This window comes from Tamandua tetradactyla, chromosome 5 (genome assembly GCF_023851605.1).
Source record: "Tamandua tetradactyla isolate mTamTet1 chromosome 5, mTamTet1.pri, whole genome shotgun sequence".
Classification (NCBI taxonomy): domain Eukaryota; kingdom Metazoa; phylum Chordata; class Mammalia; order Pilosa; family Myrmecophagidae; genus Tamandua; species Tamandua tetradactyla.
This window is the reverse complement of record NC_135331.1, coordinates 4,922,164-4,942,368: the sequence shown is the minus strand read 5'-3', so window position 1 is coordinate 4,942,368 and position 20,205 is coordinate 4,922,164. Positions and strand designations below refer to the sequence as shown.

General features: G+C 40.0%; 1 long non-coding RNA gene and 1 other non-coding gene across 3 annotated transcripts in view; one reads left to right on the top strand and one right to left on the bottom strand.

Annotated features, from left to right (window-relative positions):
- LOC143683490 (uncharacterized) overlaps positions 1 to 20,205 on the top strand; it is a 351,853-nt gene that overhangs the window by 196,252 nt on the left and 135,396 nt on the right. The gene's annotated exons all lie outside the window — the stretch shown is intronic.
- On the bottom strand, positions 10,923 to 11,113 carry LOC143685469 (U2 spliceosomal RNA). The gene has a single exon (XR_013176694.1). It is a non-coding gene; the product is annotated as a U2 spliceosomal RNA (small nuclear RNA).

Sequence of the window (20,205 nt, the reverse complement as noted above, 5' to 3'; positions counted from 1 at the left end):
CTTATTAAACAAGTAAGAGCAACAGCATATTAGTGACTGAACCAGGACTGAAACACAGGGCTAGTTTTCCCCAAAGCCCATGTTTTTTTTTTTTAAGTTTTAAAATATTTCCAGCACCTTACCATATTGACATTCCTTTGTTCTTCCTCATGCAAAGACATTTTTAAATTTGTACATTTAATCACTATCATTGTACACTGTAGGCATTCCTAGATTATACCATCTCATTCTTTATTGTCTAGCTTTCCTTCTGGTTTCATATGTACCCCCAGCCCTCCTCCCTCTATTATTCTCACATTCAGCTTCATTCAGTGTACTTACATTATAGTGCTACAATCAGGTAGTCTTGTGCTATCCATTTCTAAATTTTTACAATCAGTTATGTTGCATAATCTGTATCCCTTAAGCTCCAATTATCCAATATCTACCCCATTTCTATGTCCTGGTAACCGCTGTTCTTAACTGAAAACCCCAAGTTCACTCATTAATGTTAGTTCATATCAGTAAGACCATTCAGTATTTGTCCTTTTGTTTCTGACTAATCTTACTCAGCATAATGTCCTCAAGGTCCATCCACGTTGTTACATGCTTCATGCCTTTATTCTGTCCTACAGCTGAGTAATATTCCATCGTATGTATATACCACAACTTGTTTAGTCACTCCTCTGTTGATGGACACTTGGGCTGTTTCCATCTCTTGGCAATTGTAAATAACTCTGCTATAAACATGTGTCCAAATGTCCATTTGTGTCCTTGCCCTTATGTCCTCTGAATAGATACCTAGCGATGGCATTGCTGGATCATATGGCAATTCTATACTTAGCTTCATGAGGAACCGCCATACTGCCTTCCACAGTGGTTGTACTATTTTGCATTCCTACCAACAGTGGATAAGTGTGCCTCTTTCTCCACAACCTTTCCAGCGCTTGCCATTTTCTGTTTTTTTGATAATGGCCATTCTGGTGGATATGAGATGATGTGTCATTGTGGTTTTGATTTGCACTTCCCTGATAGCCAGGGAAGTTGAGCATCTTTACATGTGCCTTTTAGCCATTTGTATTTCTTCTTCTGGAAAGTGTCTGTTCAAAAGTGTCTTTTGCCCTTTTTTTAATTGGGTTGTTTGTCTTTTTGTTGTTGAGTTGAACAGCCTCTTTGTGTATTCTGGGTACTAGACCCTTATCTGATATATTGTTTCCAAATATTGTCTCCCACTGTGTAGACTGCCTTTTTATTTTCTTGACAAAGTTCTTTGAGGCACAAAAGTGTTCAATTTTGAGGGCTTCCCATTGATCTGTTTCTTTCTTTAGTGCTCATGCTTTGGTTGTAAGATCTAGGAAATTGCCTCTAATTACAAGTTTTATAAGATATTTCCCTATATTTTCTTCTAAAATTTTATTGTCTTGGATTTAATGTTTAGGTCTTGATCTATTTTGAGTTAACTTTTGTATAAGGTGTGAGATATGGGTCCTCTTTCATTCTTTTGCATATGGATATCCAGTTCTCCAGGCACCATTTATTGAAGAGACTGTTCTGTCCCAGGTGAGTTCAAAGCCCGTGTTTTAACTACTCCGTTAGGTACTTCTGGGGGTCCCGGTCATGATTTACAGTAAGGAGACCTATGATTGGAAGTTGTGTTTGTTTGTTTCTTTATTTGAGTGGCTAACATCTTACCAGAGGAACAGTAAACTAATTAAAGTAAGAATTAGATCAAATTATTATGAATCTGAATGATAGGCCTTTTATAAAATATTTCTGAATATTCAAATGTTTCAACTTTAAGTGAAGGCTGTTCTGTGAAAATGCATGGAAGTTGTAAATTTTGCTGGATTGTTTTGGCTAGAAAATTCCCTGAAGTCCTGCCTTGGTGAATGCTTTCCATTTGGGTAATTACTTAGTATTTACACTAAAAAGCTGTTTTCAAAGCATCTCCAAATGACACGTCATGCTGGAAATATTTTTAATGATCCCTTCATCTTATTTCCTCATCCTGAATCCCCCTCCACAAGGTAACGCAAAGTCCCCTATGCCTTGGTTCCTGAGGATTCTATGCCTGAGTCTGCCCCAGAGAAGGCGGCACAGAGGTTCCTCTTTTCCCTCATGGGTCCTAGCTCTGAGAGGGCAAAGGTGGCCTCAGAGGCCTGGGATGTCCTGGCTATGTTTACTTTTCAAGGTGGCAGGTATTTATGAACTTCATGAACTAGGAAAGGAAATCCGCCTCGTTCTGATACCCCCTTTGCTTTCAATACCCCTAAATCCCTTGAATGCAGCATCCCGTGAGGTGGGAGGGTCTGGCTGGGGATGGGGTGTGGAGACCAGTTTCAAGGGTGTGCTGGGCTTTCTCCTGGCTGTGGCATCGGCCCCCACTTGGAAGGCCTCATTTAACATTTCAATGAGCAAAGGTTTAGTACCATATTTTATATTTCAATTATTTATCTTTATTGATTTTGTGACTTCATATTAATCTGAAAATTTCTTCTTTTGTTGCAGCATGAGAGGATAATTAGAAAGTACTAAACATTAAAAGAGTGAATGATCAAAATATTTTTAATTAAATATAACCCGGTAGAGAAACTTGAGAGGATTTTCATTATTCAGGGTCAGAGATTTCAATTATGCCTACAAATGTCTCTTCTTTAGAAATTAAAAGTGCCACTGAAATAAAATAGAATTTAATCTATTGATTTTGTAAAAGTCATATTCATTTATTTTGAAAAGCTTATATCCAGTTATTTTGAAAAAGTTACATATGGTTATTTTGATGAAGGTACATTCAACTTATTGTAACTAGTAGAAATTATTGTCATTCAATTAAAAATTTTGAAGACTAAATCTTATAGGTAAGAAAATCTGATGGTGTTGGGGAAATGTAATTATTTCAAGCATCAAAGGAAAATGGGTTAAAAACTAAATGACAAGATAAACGAAAACACATGTCCATGCAAAAACTTGTCATGCATGTTTCTAGCGGCATTATTCATAATAGACTAAAAGTGAAAACACCCAGTGTCCAACAACTAATGAATCAGTAATCATATATGCTATATCCGTGCAACAGAATATTTTTCAGCCATAAAAAAGAATGAAGCACTGATACATACCACAGCATGTATAAACTTTGAAAAGATCATACTAAGTGAAACATGGATAAACTTTGAAAAGATCATACTAAGTGAAAGATGCCGCAAAGGACCACTTATTCAATGGTACTATTTTTTTAAAATGTCCAGAATAGGTAAGCATATAGAAACAAAAAGTAGAGTTGGGCTCTGGGGGAGTTGGGGAGAAATGGAGAGTGACTGCTGATGAGTATAGGGTTTTTTTGGGAGGCAGTGAAAATTTTTCAAAATAAAATTGTGGCCTTGGTTGCATACCTTTGTAAATATACTAAAAATCATGGAATTGTACACTTTAAATGGGTGAATTGCTTGGTATGTGAATTATTACAAATTGAATGGAAGGGTGGTACAACGGTGGCTCAGTGGTAGAATTCTTGCCTCCCATGCTGTGCCATGCCAGAGACCTCGGTCTGATTCCCAGAGCCTGCCCATATCAAAGAAAAAAATAAGGAAAATTGAATGGGAGGTAATGCAGTCATCATCCCCAATAGTACCTTTAATAACTTTAGAAAAACTCATTTCCCTTATTTATTTTTTTGTAAAACAAAATTCTATGTATCTCTCTGTGCATATTCATAATAAATAATTTCTTACTAGTGTAATTGATATTGGCTGGATGTATTTTAGTTACACACACACATTTTTTCTAACAAGGGCAGGCACCAGGAGTCGAACCCGGGTGTCCAGCACATACCAGGAGAGAATTCTGCCACTGAGCCACTGTTGCACCACCCAACACACATATATTTAATTTCTCTGCTTGACAACTATTTACTCTCTTGTTGAAAAGCTGTGGGTAAAGTATTTCGGTGAAGTCTTTGTGGCCCAAAAGACCAGAGAGAGTTCTTCTTGCCTACTCACTTATTTCTGTGATCTTGTCACCCACCATTGAAATGGGCACACCTATTCTTGGGATATGAATAAAGAGGACAGATTTCAAAGAACATAAATGCCCCAGCCTCAGTGAACTTTTCCATGTTTAAAGACCAGCCACACCTAAAAATAACTCAACCATTTATAAACTCTTCAAGGATTAAGAAACACTTGATTATGAGCTTAATAACAAAATTAAAAGAATTTACATCTAATAATGAGCCTATACTTTTATGGCTCTTAGCATAAACCGTAGGCAGTTGTACATTTACTCATTTAATTCTAAAATAACTCTATTAGTTTGATTCTGTTATTATCCCTGATAAATGGGGATAATTTGGTTTAAGTTAATTTTTGAAAATTTAAAGTATTAATTGTAATTACTTTATTAACTTGGTGGCAAGATTTTAGGATAAATTTCATTGTTTCTCATACTCTGCTTGTTAACTCAGTTAAACTTGTAATTGCATCATTTTTTAAATCAATAAAATTGCTTTTAGGGCACAAGTGGTGATATGGACTTTAGCACACAAATATTGAAATTTTATGAAGCAGATTAAAGATTTGGTTTTATTTATTTATTATTATTTATTATTGGCCTGCATTTTAACATGTACGTATATGTTCATCTATATATATCAGCATATATATGTGCACACACTGCTTTTGGCCCATCTGCTTGTTCAGTTCAGTAAGAATTTGTCTTTGCAGCTTCAGTTGGGATATTTTCCATTGACTAGTACTTCCTCTTCAGACCTCTTATCTGTCTTCCTAACAAGATGGCTAATTAAAGCTAACCATAATTATTTCCCAATCTGGGGATTCTGGCAGCTCTTTCTTGTTTCAGTATTCATCCTACAGGAATACTGAAGAATACTGAAGTAACCTTGAGCTTGTTACTGTGATTTTCTAGGTATGTGGCACTGGAGGGTCACAATGCTTCTTAAAGCATTACTGTGTTGATGAGAAAACACAGCATATGTGAAAGGCCGCATCCCATGTCTGACTCACACTAGGTACTCTGCTTCTCTGCTGTTTCTGTATTTGCTTTATAAATTGCATGCCTTAGATCACTTACATCTTTCAGTAACCCTGTGAGGCATGTTCTAATCTTATCCCAATTTCATAGATGAAGAGACTGAGGCTCAGGGTAATTATCTCCAGGACATAGTATTGCTGAATTCAGAAATGAGAATTCAAACCCAGCAGTGTCTGTCTCCAAAGCCCAGTGTTTTAACTACTAAGCTTTATTTTCCTCCCTTCAAACAACACGTTTAATGCTTGTGGCCAGCTCTCCTGGCTGCATGCTCAACTCCCATTTCCTCTGTTCTGCATTTCTGGGAGAGATATTCTCCAAATACAGAGGCTGAGACTGTCAGATGCATATTTTAAAGCTCCCCTGGCACTAGCCAGAGCTTTACATATATGACCCAATCATGGCCAGTGGGATTGAAGGGTAACTTTTCAGAGACTCTTGGAATTTCTCTTTCTTCTGTTCCAGATACACAAAAGAAGTCCTCTCCACCTACTTCCTTTCTAATTTTTGTCAGTGCTGTGTGAAGATGAGCTGATAAAACTACAGAAGGCTTTTTTTAAAGTCAGACTTTGAGGAAGTAATGCTGCAGTAACAAACACCTTTCTAATCTCGGTGGTTTAAAATGACTCCTCTTCCCTGCCACCTGCACTTGCAAGGTACATTAAATGTCTGCTGCAGATTGGCGGGGCATTCTGCCCATCAATGTCACTCATTTCTAGCCTGCTTTGGTGGCACCATCTCAAATGTTACTGTTTCTTTTTATGCCAATGGACAGAGAGAACCCTGGAAGGTTTCAAACTAGCAAATGAATGTACTGTCCCAGACCTGGCATACATCTCTTCTACCCAAGAATCAAATTAGAACTAATTAGTCACATATCCCCACCCCTCCTCAAAAGGATCATAATGTGCACTTCTGCCTTGTGCTGGTGGAAATATTTTGCAATTTCGACAGTGTCAGTTTGGTCAAGTGGGTTGATTTTCTCAATTCGATTGTTCTGGTCTCCTAGATCCTGGCTTATTTTCTTTCAACTTGTACTATCGATTACTGACAAAAGAATGTTGAAATTTCCAGCTATACTTATGAATTTGTCTAATTCTTCTTTCAGGTTTATCAGTCTTTACTTCATGTGTTTGGAAACTTTGGTTATGTGTAAATGCAGATAGGATTTTTAAGTCTTTTTGGAGAATTGACCCCTTTACTATTGTGAAATCTCACCTTTTATCTCTTGTCAGTTCCTTGTTCTGACAGCTACTTCCTTGTATTATTATAGCCATTCAGTTTTCCTTTGATTATACTGTGCTAGGTTTGTGGAGTTTTTTTCTTTCTGTTTTACTTATAACCTGTTTATGCCTTTATATTTAAATTACTGAAGGCTCCAGGGAGAATCTGCTTCCAAACTCACTCAGGCTATTGGCAGAATCCAATTCCTCACAGCTGTGGAACTGTGGTCCCTATTTCCAGGTGGGGTCCACGCTTAGCTCCTTGAGGCTTTTCTGTAGCAGTTGCACATAGCCCTGCCATTTCAGAGCAAGCAAAGGTATGTGGAATCTTTCTCACACATGGACTTTCTTTGACTTTCTCTTTTACTGCATCTCTCTGACTCCGCTTGGAAAAAGTTTCTGCTTTTCAGGGCATGTATGGTTAGACCAGGCCCACCCAGATAAACCAGGATAATCTCTCCATTGCCAGGACCACAAAATTAATTACATTTGCAAAGTCTCTTTTGCCTTGGAAGGTAACAAATTCACTGGTTCCAGGAATTAGAGTGTGGACATCTTCAGGGGCCATTATTCTGCCTGCCTTGCATAGTCAGAGTTCAGTACACATTAGCTATTATTATTGTTGTTAGGATTATCCTTATTCGAACAACTCTTATGACACCCAAAATCCTCTTTAGGGCACCACCACAAAGGGACTTCTAGCTAAAGCTTAATATCTTCTTCTAAGGGGATGCCTCCCCTGGTAGCTGGCTCATTATTTTCAGTCTCTGTTATAGCTGTATGCATGTGCATATTGGCATGCAGGTACATGTGCATTTATGTGTAGACAAAATCACATATGCATTTGGAATGTTTGCCATTTTCTGTACAGCTGGTCAAGTATTTGGGTCCTCCTGACCTGTTGAACCTCACTTTCCTTCCTGACCTTCTTGTTCTTATATACAAAGTAGATAGATGATTAGGCTCACCATAATGTAGAGAGAAGAAGGACATCCAAATGCATTATGTTCCTTTTTTTTTTTTCTTCTTTTTGCTTAGAGGAAATAATCTGTGCCTGCTATCTCCCATACTCCCACAGTGCTGGGAATATAGGCTTCTTTTTGTTACTTGAGAATGATAAAAGCACTCTTCCTTAGAAGGGTCAAGCTTTTAGTTCTAATTGTGACTTTGCTAGTAATTCTGTGAGAGACATTAGAAATTATGAATATAAGAGAAAATTTAAAATTTGGTGAGAGTGTTTGGAAAATAAAGGAAATCCTCATAGCATTTCTTTTTAAGGCATTTATGCACACACACACTTGCACAACTCCTTTGAAAAGCTGCTTTCTGTTTGGATTTTCTTGGTCAAGATCTCAATGTTCTGGGCATTTTGCATGGCATTCCTAATAATTCTTAAGTCTCTTACCAAATCTTCCTGAATTATTTTTTCTTTAAAATGCAGCTACACTTATTAATAGTAAACTTCTGTTTTCATATTTCTTCCTGTACATACTATGTGACCATCCTCTAACTTATTATTTTCCCTTGATATTTTGAACTCAGAAGAGCTAAGCATCATCTGCAGATTTAGCGATTTCATTTTTAAAAAATCCCTCCTCTAGATCATTTATTATGAAATATTGAGGAACACTACTCTTGAGGCATGTCTGTTTACAATCCATTATCCAGAGACAATCCTTTTGCTTCTTGTTAAAAATGAAATAACTCCTACTGGCAGAATGTTGTTCCCAGTCCCAGGGGAGTTAATGGATTAAGCATGTTTCCATGCCAATCATTGTCAGAGGCTTTTGGCAAACATAAACTAAATTAATTGGCTACACTTGCTTTATATTTTCTGCATATCATTTTTTTCTGGAATAAATGAACAATTTTCTTGTGATATTTAATAAAATCAAACATCACTTCATTAGTGTCTTTTCACGATGGATACCATCTGTCCCATCAATCAACATAACAAGCTAAGCCAGCTGAGTGGATAGTTTGGGGGGCCTTTTCTTGTGTTGAGGTAGTCAACCTCCCAGAAATATGATCAACATGGGGACACACTTTATAACGTTTTCTCTAGTGACTGAGTATATTTTGAGGCACATCTTTACTTTGTTATCATTTCAGACCTCCTCTCCTTGATGTGAATAAGTTGTGAATTACAACCTAATTACAGATTTTTAACCGAGACTAAGCACCTGCCTGGGTAAGGCATTATGTTGAATACACTATATTACTCATTAAAGCATCAAGGCTATATTGATGGACAGCAATTATTCCCATCTTATAGTTGAGGACCTGGCAATTCAGAGAGTTGGAAGGTTGTCTCAGAACCACACAGTAAATCAAAGAACTGGGATTGAAACCCAAGTAATTGTGACAATGAGAATGTTCTCTTTTTCCCATGCTTGTCCCCCACCATCATGGCTACCACATAACTCTTGGGAGACTTTGGATCTCATGGGTGCTGTACGAAGCACAGGATAGAGCATTTAAGAGCATAGGTTTTAGACCGGTGTGGATGCTGACAAAATCTAGCTTGGTGACATTAGGCAAGTCACCTACATTCTCTGATTCTCAGTTTGCCATCTGAAAAATGGGAATAGAAATCAAATAGCCAAAAAACAAAGCTCAGGGTGTTTACATAAAAATCACACAGGCAATATTTTCACATGTAGCAAGAGGTCAGTTAAATGATGCCTAAGGCCCATGTGTAAAATTCATAAAACATGCCATCAAACGGACGTGATCAGAGCCCAAAGATAAGAACAACTTTGCAACCATTATGTTAAAGAGTAAAAGAAAATTGCAGCTGCTTCACCATGGTGCTGCCAAGATCAGTTCTGCTAACCAATTAGTGCCAATTAATCCTTAGGGTGGCTATAATAGGATAAGATCAGAATTCACTCCTTCCTGCAGCCCCAGGAACTGCACATGATGATCCCCGTGTCCTCTGACCTGATTGGAGGGCTGCGGGGCAAACCTTTTGCTCTGTTAGTATGTAAGCTCTGTAAGGGCCAGGATTGCACTGGCCATCGATAACCCCAGTATCCCCATCTCCTACAGAAGAGCAACAGAAATATTTACTCAATGAGTGAGAAGAACAGAGGATACAAAAAGCATCCTACCAAATATCAAATTCAGAAGCCTATTATTACATTTTTAGCCATGCAATAAAAAGGAGAAAACCCTTCTAACGATTGCTTGGTGTTTATTGGGGAAATTTTTCTATTTGGAAGCGAACCATGACAGTGTAGAAAGAAGTCTGGGATCCAGCTGTTGGAACAGTGAACTACTTAATCTGTGGGAAGCAGACAGTGTTCTAGGAGTGTAAGCGTGCCTGGGCAGTATGATGCTATTTCTGAAAAATGTGCGTGTTTTTTCCTCTCTTTCATTGTATGCTGGGTGCTTTCCTCCTATAGCATGTAAGTCTTTGTGTCAATACCTCAGGTAAGGGAAAATCAGAAAATGAGAATTTTAAAAAATCTTTTATTTTTATTTTGAGTTTCCAAAGTCTTGGAGCTAGGGTGTGGTGGGTGGGTTAGAGGCTGTGAACAGCTACTGTGCAGTTGATTTGGGAAAATTGGGTGAGTTAAAGAACAAGGCTCTGCACACATTTGCCCACCCACACTTTTGAAAGATGCGTATGATTCAAGAGCAGGACGAGGTGCACACATGTACATACCCATACACTGGGTGCTAGTCCATCGGGAAGCAAGACTGACAGTAGGGGTCCCTGAGAAATGGGGCCTCATTGTCCTGCCCTTCTTGACACTCATCCGTATGGGGAGAAGTGCAAAGCCCACATATGGAGTACCTGAATGCTGAAGGATCAGAGTAAAGCTCCCCCTTCCTTGGGAAAGGCTCAAGATGTTAAAGCCCTCCTGGAGAGATGGCTGCACCAGCAATAAAAGTGCAGTATCTGGAGTCAGACATCTGGGTTCAGATCCCATCTGTACTAGCTTTGTAGCTTTGGGCAAGTTGCTTAATTTTTCTGCACAATTTCCTTGTGTGTGAGATGTATAAACTGAGCGTAATAATAGCATTTATTCCATATGGTTGTAGTGAATATATTATATGTTGTGCTGGTTTGAAATGATGTATGTACCCTACAAAAGCCATGTTTTAATCCTAATCCACTTTTGTAAAGGCAGACGTTTCTTCTAATCCCTATTCAGTATTGTATTTTTGAAACTGTAATTAGATCATATCCCTGGGGGTGTGATTTAATCAAGAGTGACTTAAACTGGATTAGGTAGAGGTGTGTCTCCACCCATTTGGGTGGGTCTTGATTAGTTTCTGAAGACCTATGAAAGAGGAAACATTTTGGAGAATGAAGGAAATTCAGAGAGAGCAAAGCAGAACAACATAGCCACGAGAAGCCGAGTCCACCAGCCAGTGACCTTTGGAGATGAAGAAGGAATATGCCTCCCAGGGAGCTTCATGAAACAGGAAGCCAGGAGAAGAACCTAGCAGATGATGTTCACCATGTGCCCTTCCAGATTACAGAGGAACCCTGACCATGGTCACCATGTGCCTTTCCAGATGAGAGAGAAACTCTGAATGTGTTCATCATGTGCCCTTCCGTTTGAGAGAGAACCCCTGAACTTCATCAGCCTTCTTGAACCAAGGTATCTTTCCCTGGATGCCTTAGATTGGACATTTCTATAGACTTGTTTTTTTTTTCTTTTTTTGTGCACCATTCCTGGAAGTACTGCAATACCAGGTCGATGCGTGGAGTGGACAGAGCAAGCTCCCATTCCATCTCCCTGCTCCAAAAATCCATCCAATATATTGTCCTCGGATAGAGGACGCATCAGATACCAAACTGATAAGAACAGATACTACACTTGATCTTAGCCAAAAGGCCGAGAAGCGATCTATAGACTTGTTTTAATTGGGACATTTTCTCAGCCTTAGAAATGTAAACTAGCAATTCATTAAATTCCCCCTTTTAAAAGCCATTCTGTTTCTGGTATATTGCATTCCGGCAGCTAGCAAACTAGAACATATGTATACATGCATAAATGTTTATATGATATAAATACATGTATCTTCAATATAATATAAACATGTATATAAATTATATATTGTGTATATATGTTTGTCTCCAATAGATTATATATAAATATTTAAATTTATATAGACATGTGTATTTCTATTTCTAGTCATATTTATATTTAGATAGATATTTACATAGACTATGACTTTATATTTATGGAAAAATGGACGTGAAAGGTCTAAAACTTGGAATGTGAATCTTACATATATGAAATGAAAAGAACATATATGAATTTTAATATTAATGTTTTGTCCTTGCACTTTCTATTTTAGAACTACATAAAATAAGACTATATCAAGTAAATATTTTGCAACTGACTATGTATATTATGTATAATATATAGTTATATACATACATGTACAGATAAATACCCCCACACACACATATATAAATAGCACTTCTTAGATGATTAATCGACTTTAACTTTTCTTACTGCTTCAGGGGGCATAGGACTTAGATCTGCCATCCCCATCATGGCAATAGCGTATAATATCAAGCTTTCTGAATAAGGAAGCATGTATATTTTGGCAAAACTGGTTGGCTATGGTAATATAAATAATACTGGGACACATTTGTAACAAACTTGTTTTGATAATACTAATTACACAAGACAGAATTGGCCCAATCTTCTGAAGTAGCAGGAAACTGAAAATAGAGAAATGCTTCTCAGTGGAGCAGTTAATACAAGGTTGGAACCTTCCCAAATAGCTTGCATTTAACCAAAGAAACAGGAGTTTATTAAAGTATTGGAAATGTCATGTGCTATAGGGATGTGCATCCCCTGGCAGCAGGGCCTGAATGAGCAGGGAAAGTTGACCTGCAGTCAAGGTCTGTGCTCTTGTACCTCTGTCACCCCCACACAAAACTGCTAGGGCACCATGTGGCCTGTCTTAGCTTCCTAGTTGCTATGGGTTGGCTTAACTGCAGGAATTGATTGACTCAAGTGAGGAGGTTGGCTTCCTTCTGGGGTGAGTATCTCCTGGCTGGCGGTGATCCTTGGGGTTCCTTGGCCTTTCCACCACATGGCATTGGCCTTTCCTTTCTCTTCTAGATTCCATTGACTTCCAAGTTGTTCTCCATGTGGTTTTCTCTTCATAAACCTTCCAGTAATAGGATTAAAGCCCAGGCTCATTCAGTTGGGCCACACCTTAATTAAAATAATATACTCAAAATATAAATGGGTTCACATCCCCAGGGAGAGATTGAGATTAAGAATGTGTTTTGGGGGGGCACATAATCCAAACTGTCACAGGCCAGATGTGGGCTGATCATTCAAGAAGCAGGTTCAGCTGCCATGCTGGGGTGGAGTGAAGGAGCGTCAGGCTGCACCTAGAGTAGGAGCAGCTTTCCCCCAAAGAAAGCTACCATCCACTGATGAGAGCTGTTTCTGTGCCATCATACCAAATGGGGAAATTGGCTTCAGTGCTTGCCTGTGCTAGTACCCACCGTCTCAGCAGTTTCTGCACCTGAAAGCAGCTGTGCTCTGGCATCTCCCAGTTTGGCCTGCTCAGATTCCACACTGGGAAGGAGCTGGCATATGTCATTCTTAATCCAAGCAGACCTTGGCTTGACCTTCTCTGTAACTCTGGGATGGTGTTCAGAGAGGCTCTTGGATGTAGCCTTGTTTTACACAATTATTTACATTCATGATAATCATATCAGAGACGACTATTGGCATTCACTAGGAAAAATGAAGTCTCATAAATAAGTGTAACACATGTAAAATGAACCCATGTGTGTTAGTTTGCAAGCTGCTGGAATGTGATATACCAGAGCTGGGATGGCTTTTAAAAAGGAGAATTTAATACATTACAAGTTTACAGTTCTATGGAAGTAAAAGTATCCAAATTAAGGCACTAACAAGAGGTTATCTCCACTCAAGAAAGTCTTATGGGTCAGGAATACCTCTGTCAGCTGAGTAGTCACATGGCTGGCATCTGCTGCTCCATTGGTCCTGGGCGCCATTGCTTTCAGCCTCTGCCCATGTGGGAGTTCCTCACTTTGCCTCTCCAGGGCAGGCCTTCATCTCTCGGCTTCCGTTGGCTTTCTATATGTTCTGGCTTGCTTAACATCTCATGGTGATGATGTCTGCTGGGCTCCAAGCATCTCCAAACATCCATGTCTCTGTTCTCTGCCTGTCAGCTCTGCTCTGAAGTTTCTTTTGGCTCTGTCATCTCTGAGGTTTCTCCCTTTAAAGGATTCCAGTAAATTAATCAATATCCACCTGGAATGGGTAGAATTACATTATCTACTCAAAGGTCACATCCACAAATGGGTGTAGAATATCTCGGTAGAGATAATCTAATTAAAATATTCAACCTATAATATTGAATTAGGATTAAAAGAAACAGCTGCCTCAACAAGATTGGATCAGGATTAAAACATGGCTTTTCTGGGGTGCATAATACTTTCCAACTGGCATTCTATCTAACCCTGTTTGCATCATCATAGTACTTCAAAAAGTACTGATGCTCAGGGCCTTCCCTCAGAAGTCCTGACTCGAGTTTTCTGAAACAAGACCCAGCTATCTAAAACTGAGATGATTCGAATGTGCAGCCAGGGTGAGAATCACAGACCAACAGTTGAAATATTTGCAGTGCAAGATTTATTTTTTTATTGCATGAAATGTCAACTTCAAGTCCCATCAGGCTGTGGAGGGTTTCTCCTGGGATAAAGTGTGATGATAATGACAGAAATCATGTAGAAGGAAGTAAACAAACAATCTAAACCTAAGGTAGACTGTGCAGGGGCCATTTGTTGCAGACATCATTATCTCTGCCTTTGTGTGGTGATAAGTGGTTTTAGTTGTACGAGTTTTCATGTCCTTCACAGTTGGGATCTGGGATTGGAGCTACTGATGATAAAGAATGCTTCTAAGGCACTCTGTGGCATAGTAGTACAAGTTATAACTCTGGGTTAAGTTTAACTGTGGGCAAAACGAAGTGGAAGAGGTATTGGAGAATTTGGGAAAGGTCTGAAACTATTTCTAATGCACAAATGTTGCCTGCTTCAGAGTTCTTCTGACTTTGTGTGAGGGTGATGTACGGAGGCTTTGGATGTCTTCATGAGCTTTGAGAAAAAATAATGATGACTAATAGATTTTAAATATCCAGTTAATAATTAAGAGACTAAATTTTCAAATGAATGATCACCAGGAAATTCTGGCCCATAACTTGCAACAACTGGTCCAGGAAGCTTGCCATTATTTACAGCAAACATCCCAGAAAGTCAAGCCACAATCCCTGAAACGATCAACCCAAAAGTGCCAGAATTTGAACAATAACTGACAGCTTCCCTGAATTTTATCCTTGTTTCCAATTTAGGACCAACATGAGACAGCTAAATATCTGCTTCTGCCTTCACCAGGCAAATGAGATATCAGGGGAGTTTTGCTAGGGACCTCTGGTCCTCACTTTTAAAGGAGAGCCACTTGAAGAGATCCTCTCTTCCCTGTATCTGTGTGGTGCGTGAGTGTGAAGTTTAGAAATCTCACTGCAGTTTTGTCACCAAGAAGTGTTCCAGGCTTGAAGACAAAGCCAATACTCAGACACACGGAATCATGAAGAAATGGAGTTGGAGTGACTAAATTAATACACATCCTGTGATAAATGGAATTATGTCCCCTAATTTAGATATGTTCTTAATCTTATGGGTGTGAATCCATTATAGACAGGGCCTCTTGAATGAAGTTGGGACTTAATCTGGATTACTGAAACTCAGACATGGTAAAACAAAGCCACAGGAAGGAGTTGGAAGCCAGAAGTCCTTGGAGCCCACAGGAGAAAGAAGAGGACATCATCAGCATGTGCCATGAGGCAGGATACAAGTCCAGGAACCCTAGGGATTGCTGGCAGCCAGCACTGGGGTAGTATATACTTTGGGGGGAAGCATCATCTTTTTGAAGCCTCGATTTTGGACTTCTCCTAGCCTCAACACTGTTAGTCAGTGAATTCCTAACTAATGTGCTGGGTGGGTTTTGTCATAGCAGCCTAGCAGACAAAGACACATCCCAAACTGATCTCATCTTTTGGAATTTCTATTATATAGGCCAATAACCCCTTTTTGTTTGTTTAAATCAAGTTTGGATTGAATCTTCAGTTTTTTGCAGTCTGAAGCACTGCTAACAGATGAAAGAGTTTAAAAATTTAGCTTAGCATTAATTCGTATTATATTGAGCAGCAGCCTAGATTTCTCACTTGCAGAACACCATCACATCTATTATCATATTTGATGCACATGAGACTCCTCTCCTTTTCCTGCTTCCACTCTACAGCAGGGCCTGGCAGGGACATGCAGGGATTAGAAGGTTGGGCTGAGGAAGGCTTCCTCCTTCAGCTGGGTTTCTTCCAGCCTGAAGTCTGTGGGTGGGAAGCAGCCTCCTCCCTGTGCTGGGAGGCAGACAGAAGCAGCAGGTTGTGCTGTCTGCTTCCCACCCATCGCTGAGCAGGAATGTCAGAGCCTCCAAGCATCACCAGAAGTAAGGAGAAATCCATATTCATGTAGCCCCCAGGACTTCAGCACTGGCCTTGCATCCAGCGCAGACATGTTTTCTTCTTATATTCCAACTCCACTTCTAGAAGCCACCTGGTTCTTGACAATGGAGAGGGAATGGATTCCCAATTATAATATGGCCTTTGTTAAAAAGAACTTCAAATGGAACTTGTTTCGCTACTGTAGGTGGCAGGCTTTTCAGTCTTGGCATCATGCCTGTTTGAGGTTCTAAAAATGTCCATATGCTTCTTGTCGTGAATTTGAAAATTAAAGAGAGAGAAAAGAAAAGAACAGGAGGGAAGATGCTGTGGATGCGTCATAAAATTGTTGGACAAAGACCTGAGAAATGTTTGCAAAGTGATTTTACCATGCTATACTTGGGTGTGAATTTTCAAAACTAAAGGGTGTTATCTTATGTAAACATTGTATACTTATCAAAGCTGAGACGTAACAATGATGCAATACTAATATCAAGTTAGTGAGTGCATTTTTGACTGATATGATGCATATAGCATGGAGAAGCATTTGGCGTATACCTCACTCACTCACTCCTCTAAGGTACCTGCTCAGTGCTGGTTAGGAAGAAACCTCCCAGCATGCCCTCTGTAGCCCGCAGCTGATGTGTTTATCAGAGGCACCTGCCTGCTAGAATGCATTTCCCCACGAGCTATCTCCATTTCCTACTGCAGGACAGAGAAAGGATCCCCCTTTCCAATAGATGGGCAGCATCTAAGTAGGTAACTTGGGTAGCACCGATTTGGGAATCTGCAGTGATAACTGAGGCCCACATAGGTAACTCTAGCCCCCGTTAGGATTTTTTTTTCTCTCTTATTCAGTGGACTGTGCCTACTCATGTTCTTGAATCCTTGTTCTTTTTTGCTACCTTCTATGCTTTCTTCATAGCTTGGGGATTTAAGAATTAGGATTTGTTTCCCTGTCTATATGAATGCAGAGCCTTACACCTGCCTGGTTCACTGTTATACTTAGTGTTGCCAGCCAATGGACATTTATAAACAATTGTTGCCTAGCCAAATAAGTACATGAAAACATGACTTCATACCTAAAGAGTACTTTTGCTTCTGGCCTTGGTAGAGGGCATGAGATATCAAACCTATGAAAGGGAGGCAGGTGGTGTTCACTCTCCTGACTGTAAGTCCCAGGGGATGGGGAAGGGCATGTGATGGAGATAGACCTGGTTGCCCTGGGAGGCACAATGGCTCTGTCGAGTACTTCTCTGCTCTTAAGAACTTTATTCAAGATTTATTAAACAACTTCTCTTGATGGAATGCTTCTTTTCGCAGATGAGTGCTGTTTAAAAATCTTCTTTCCTGCTTCATTTGAATAGAGATTTGCATTTATTCCTCCTTATATTAAATTTTATATCATGGGTGGAGAATGAAGAAGAGAACTGCCCTAAAGGGAGTGCCTTGATCTGTTTACTGTTCTTCTCCTGGCCAAGGAGCAACGTCATTGTGACCTGTGCAAGCAAATGCTTCTTGCCTGGACGTCGAGAAAAGACGCTGCCAAGGGGAAGGCACGAGGGCAGCTGTCACCCGTCCCCACCTTGCCTACTCAGTCAACATCAGGCCCCACTGCCAAGATTGATGAATTGCTTAGAAACGTCGCCGCTTGGTGCCTGGCAGTGTTGTGCCTGCGGACACCTGCCAGCATGTCTTCCTGAAATGGCCCCAAACAAACTTTCTCCATCAATTTTGCTTTCTTCTCAAAGTCAGTCAGCAATGTCAATCAAGCCTAGCTACTCAGGATCTTAGACCTTAATTCCTTTCTTGAAATCAGAGGTTGCTGTGCTTCCACTAAGTGGCCCCAGGTGCCGGGTTCACAGGGCAGGCGAACAGGAGTGACTCGGTGAAGTCAGGTGAGCAAGCTAGGGTCGGACCCTGCAGGGCCTTCTCTACCCCTCTTGGGATGCTCTCCCTTAAAATGTGATTCTTGAGGCAAGGCCGTGTCGACAAAGGCTTTTAAAGTGGAGAGTGGCATGGCCTGGTTTAGAATTTGAGACAGTTTCTCCTGCAGATGCAGGAGAGGAAGGCAGAGAGACAGATTAGGGGGCTCTAATAATTGTCCAGGTATGACAGTGGTGGCAACACACATGTTGAAATGTGAACAAATTTGATAAATGTTTTCGGGGTGGGACTAAGAGGATCTGGTAATGGATTAGATTGGGAAGGAGCTAAAGCCTGCTTACATGTATAAATTTAGGTAAAATGAACAACTCTCTTTTGTTAAACCACGTGACTCTTTTGGGTTTTAGAATTGAAATGGTGCTGACTGTTGCCTGGAGGTGACTATTGGCTGGCTGGATTCACTGGTGCTCTGGCATGTCATTGCACAACCGAGTATCACAGGCAGACAGAACCAATAGAGAAATCCATGCTGATAAGGAGCATTTTCTGTGCCTACCAAGGACTCTGTCTGCTTTGATGAGAACAGAAGCCATTGACATTTTTTAGCTGAGCAGTCTTATGTTTAAACCCTGAAGTGCCCTGTATCATATTTCTGATTTGCTCTTGTCAAATTTCGTTCCTCATATAATGTAAAATCTCAAACAGCTTCCCCAATGACCCACTTTCTTTTTTTTAATTAATAGATTTTTTGAACAATTTTAGACAGTTCAGAAAATCCCCATGCCTCCACACCCTATTCTACCATTAATAGCATCTTACACTAGTATTGTACATTTGTAACAATGAATGGACTAATATTGATGCATTATTATTAACTAAAGTCCATAATTTACTTGGATTTCCTTAGTTTTTATTTAATATCTTTTTCCTGTCCCAGGATCCCATCCAGAATATATTGCATTTAGTCATCATGAGATCCTCTCAGCTGTGGCAATTTCTCACACTTTCCTTGTTTTTGATGACTTTGACAGTTGTGATGAGTATTGGGCAAGGATTTTGTAGAATGACCTTCAGTTGGCATTAGTCTGATCTCTTTCCCATGTTTAGATTGAGTTAGTTGATTAATTGCCCCACCTTAATCCAGCTAAATTCCAGACCCAGGAATTCCATTCACCGTTTCTTCATGCAATAAGTACTGTAAGTCAGGTAAGCATTGTAGGGTATGTGGAAGCAGATGATGTGGATGATATCTTGATATTTTTTTTTCTTTTTAGGGAAATTAGGAAATATACAGATAAAATAATTAAATATGAATATGGGGCCCTTTATCACTCCCCAGATGCTCTAACCCAGTTCCATGGCTTTCAGCATCAGGGCTGGTGGCTCCTAAATCTACGTCTCTTTTTCACCCATATCTCTGAACTTCAGACTCACGTATCCAACCCAGTACTCGGCAGTTCCACTGGGATGTCTAAGAGGCAGCACAGACTTGATGTTTGTAATACAAACCCTCATTCCCCAGTGAATGCTCTTCCTCTGCATTTCCATCTAAGTGACAGCTCCGTTCTGTATCATAAGCTGCACCGTCAAGACATATCCTAACCCTGATGACTGCTTGCTATCTCCTGCTGCCACATTGGTCCCAGCCACCACTGTGTTTCTCCGGGATCTTTGCCATAGTCACCTAAAGTGACTTCCCCAATTTCACCTTTTCTCTTCTCAACAGAGCAGCAACAGTGATTTTTAAAAATGCAAATCAGGTGATATTGCTCTTTTGCTCAAAGTCTGTCAGTGGCTCTTGCCACATTTAGAACCAAACTGTTTCCTCACAGCCACCCACAGGACCTCAGGTTACATGGCCCCATCTTTCAGCCCCAACATTCCCTCTACCCACTGTGCACCAAGGAACAACATCTCCCTGTTCCTTGAATACACCAAGCATCTCCTTTTCAGCCTTTGTGCTTGCTGTTCAGTAGTCCTGGAACCTTCTTCCCCCTTGTTCCCCTGGCTCCCTGACTTCATCCTGGACTCTGCTCCAGTCGCAGCTCTACAGAGAGACAGAGACCTTCTCCAACCCTCATCTGAAATAGCGCCTCCCATGATTGCAATCTCTTACTGTGTTTCTTTTTAATTGCCTCCATCAGCTTCATCAATACTACTTAATGTTTTATCTGCTTATTTTCTCTGTTCCCCACTCTAATGTAAGATTTGGGTCGTACCTGCTCACTGTTATATCCTAGCATTTAGAATAGTGCTGATACACTGTAGGGTTGTTGTCTAAACATGAGTAAATGGTTTTGATCATGCATGCTGACCCAAACACATTGATAGGAGTCTCTTTGAGTGCAGTATTGAGAACTGTGCTCTCACTGAGTTCCAGACACTATACAGAAGGCCTCTCAGTTGTCATCTGATTCGGTCTGCATAGCACCATAGAAAGGGATGACTGTTCATCTCCTTTCTGGCTTAGGAGAAAGCTGAGGCTCCCAGAAATTATATAACTTGTCCAAATGCACACAATTGGAGAAGGCAGAGGGAGGACACTCAGGTAGCA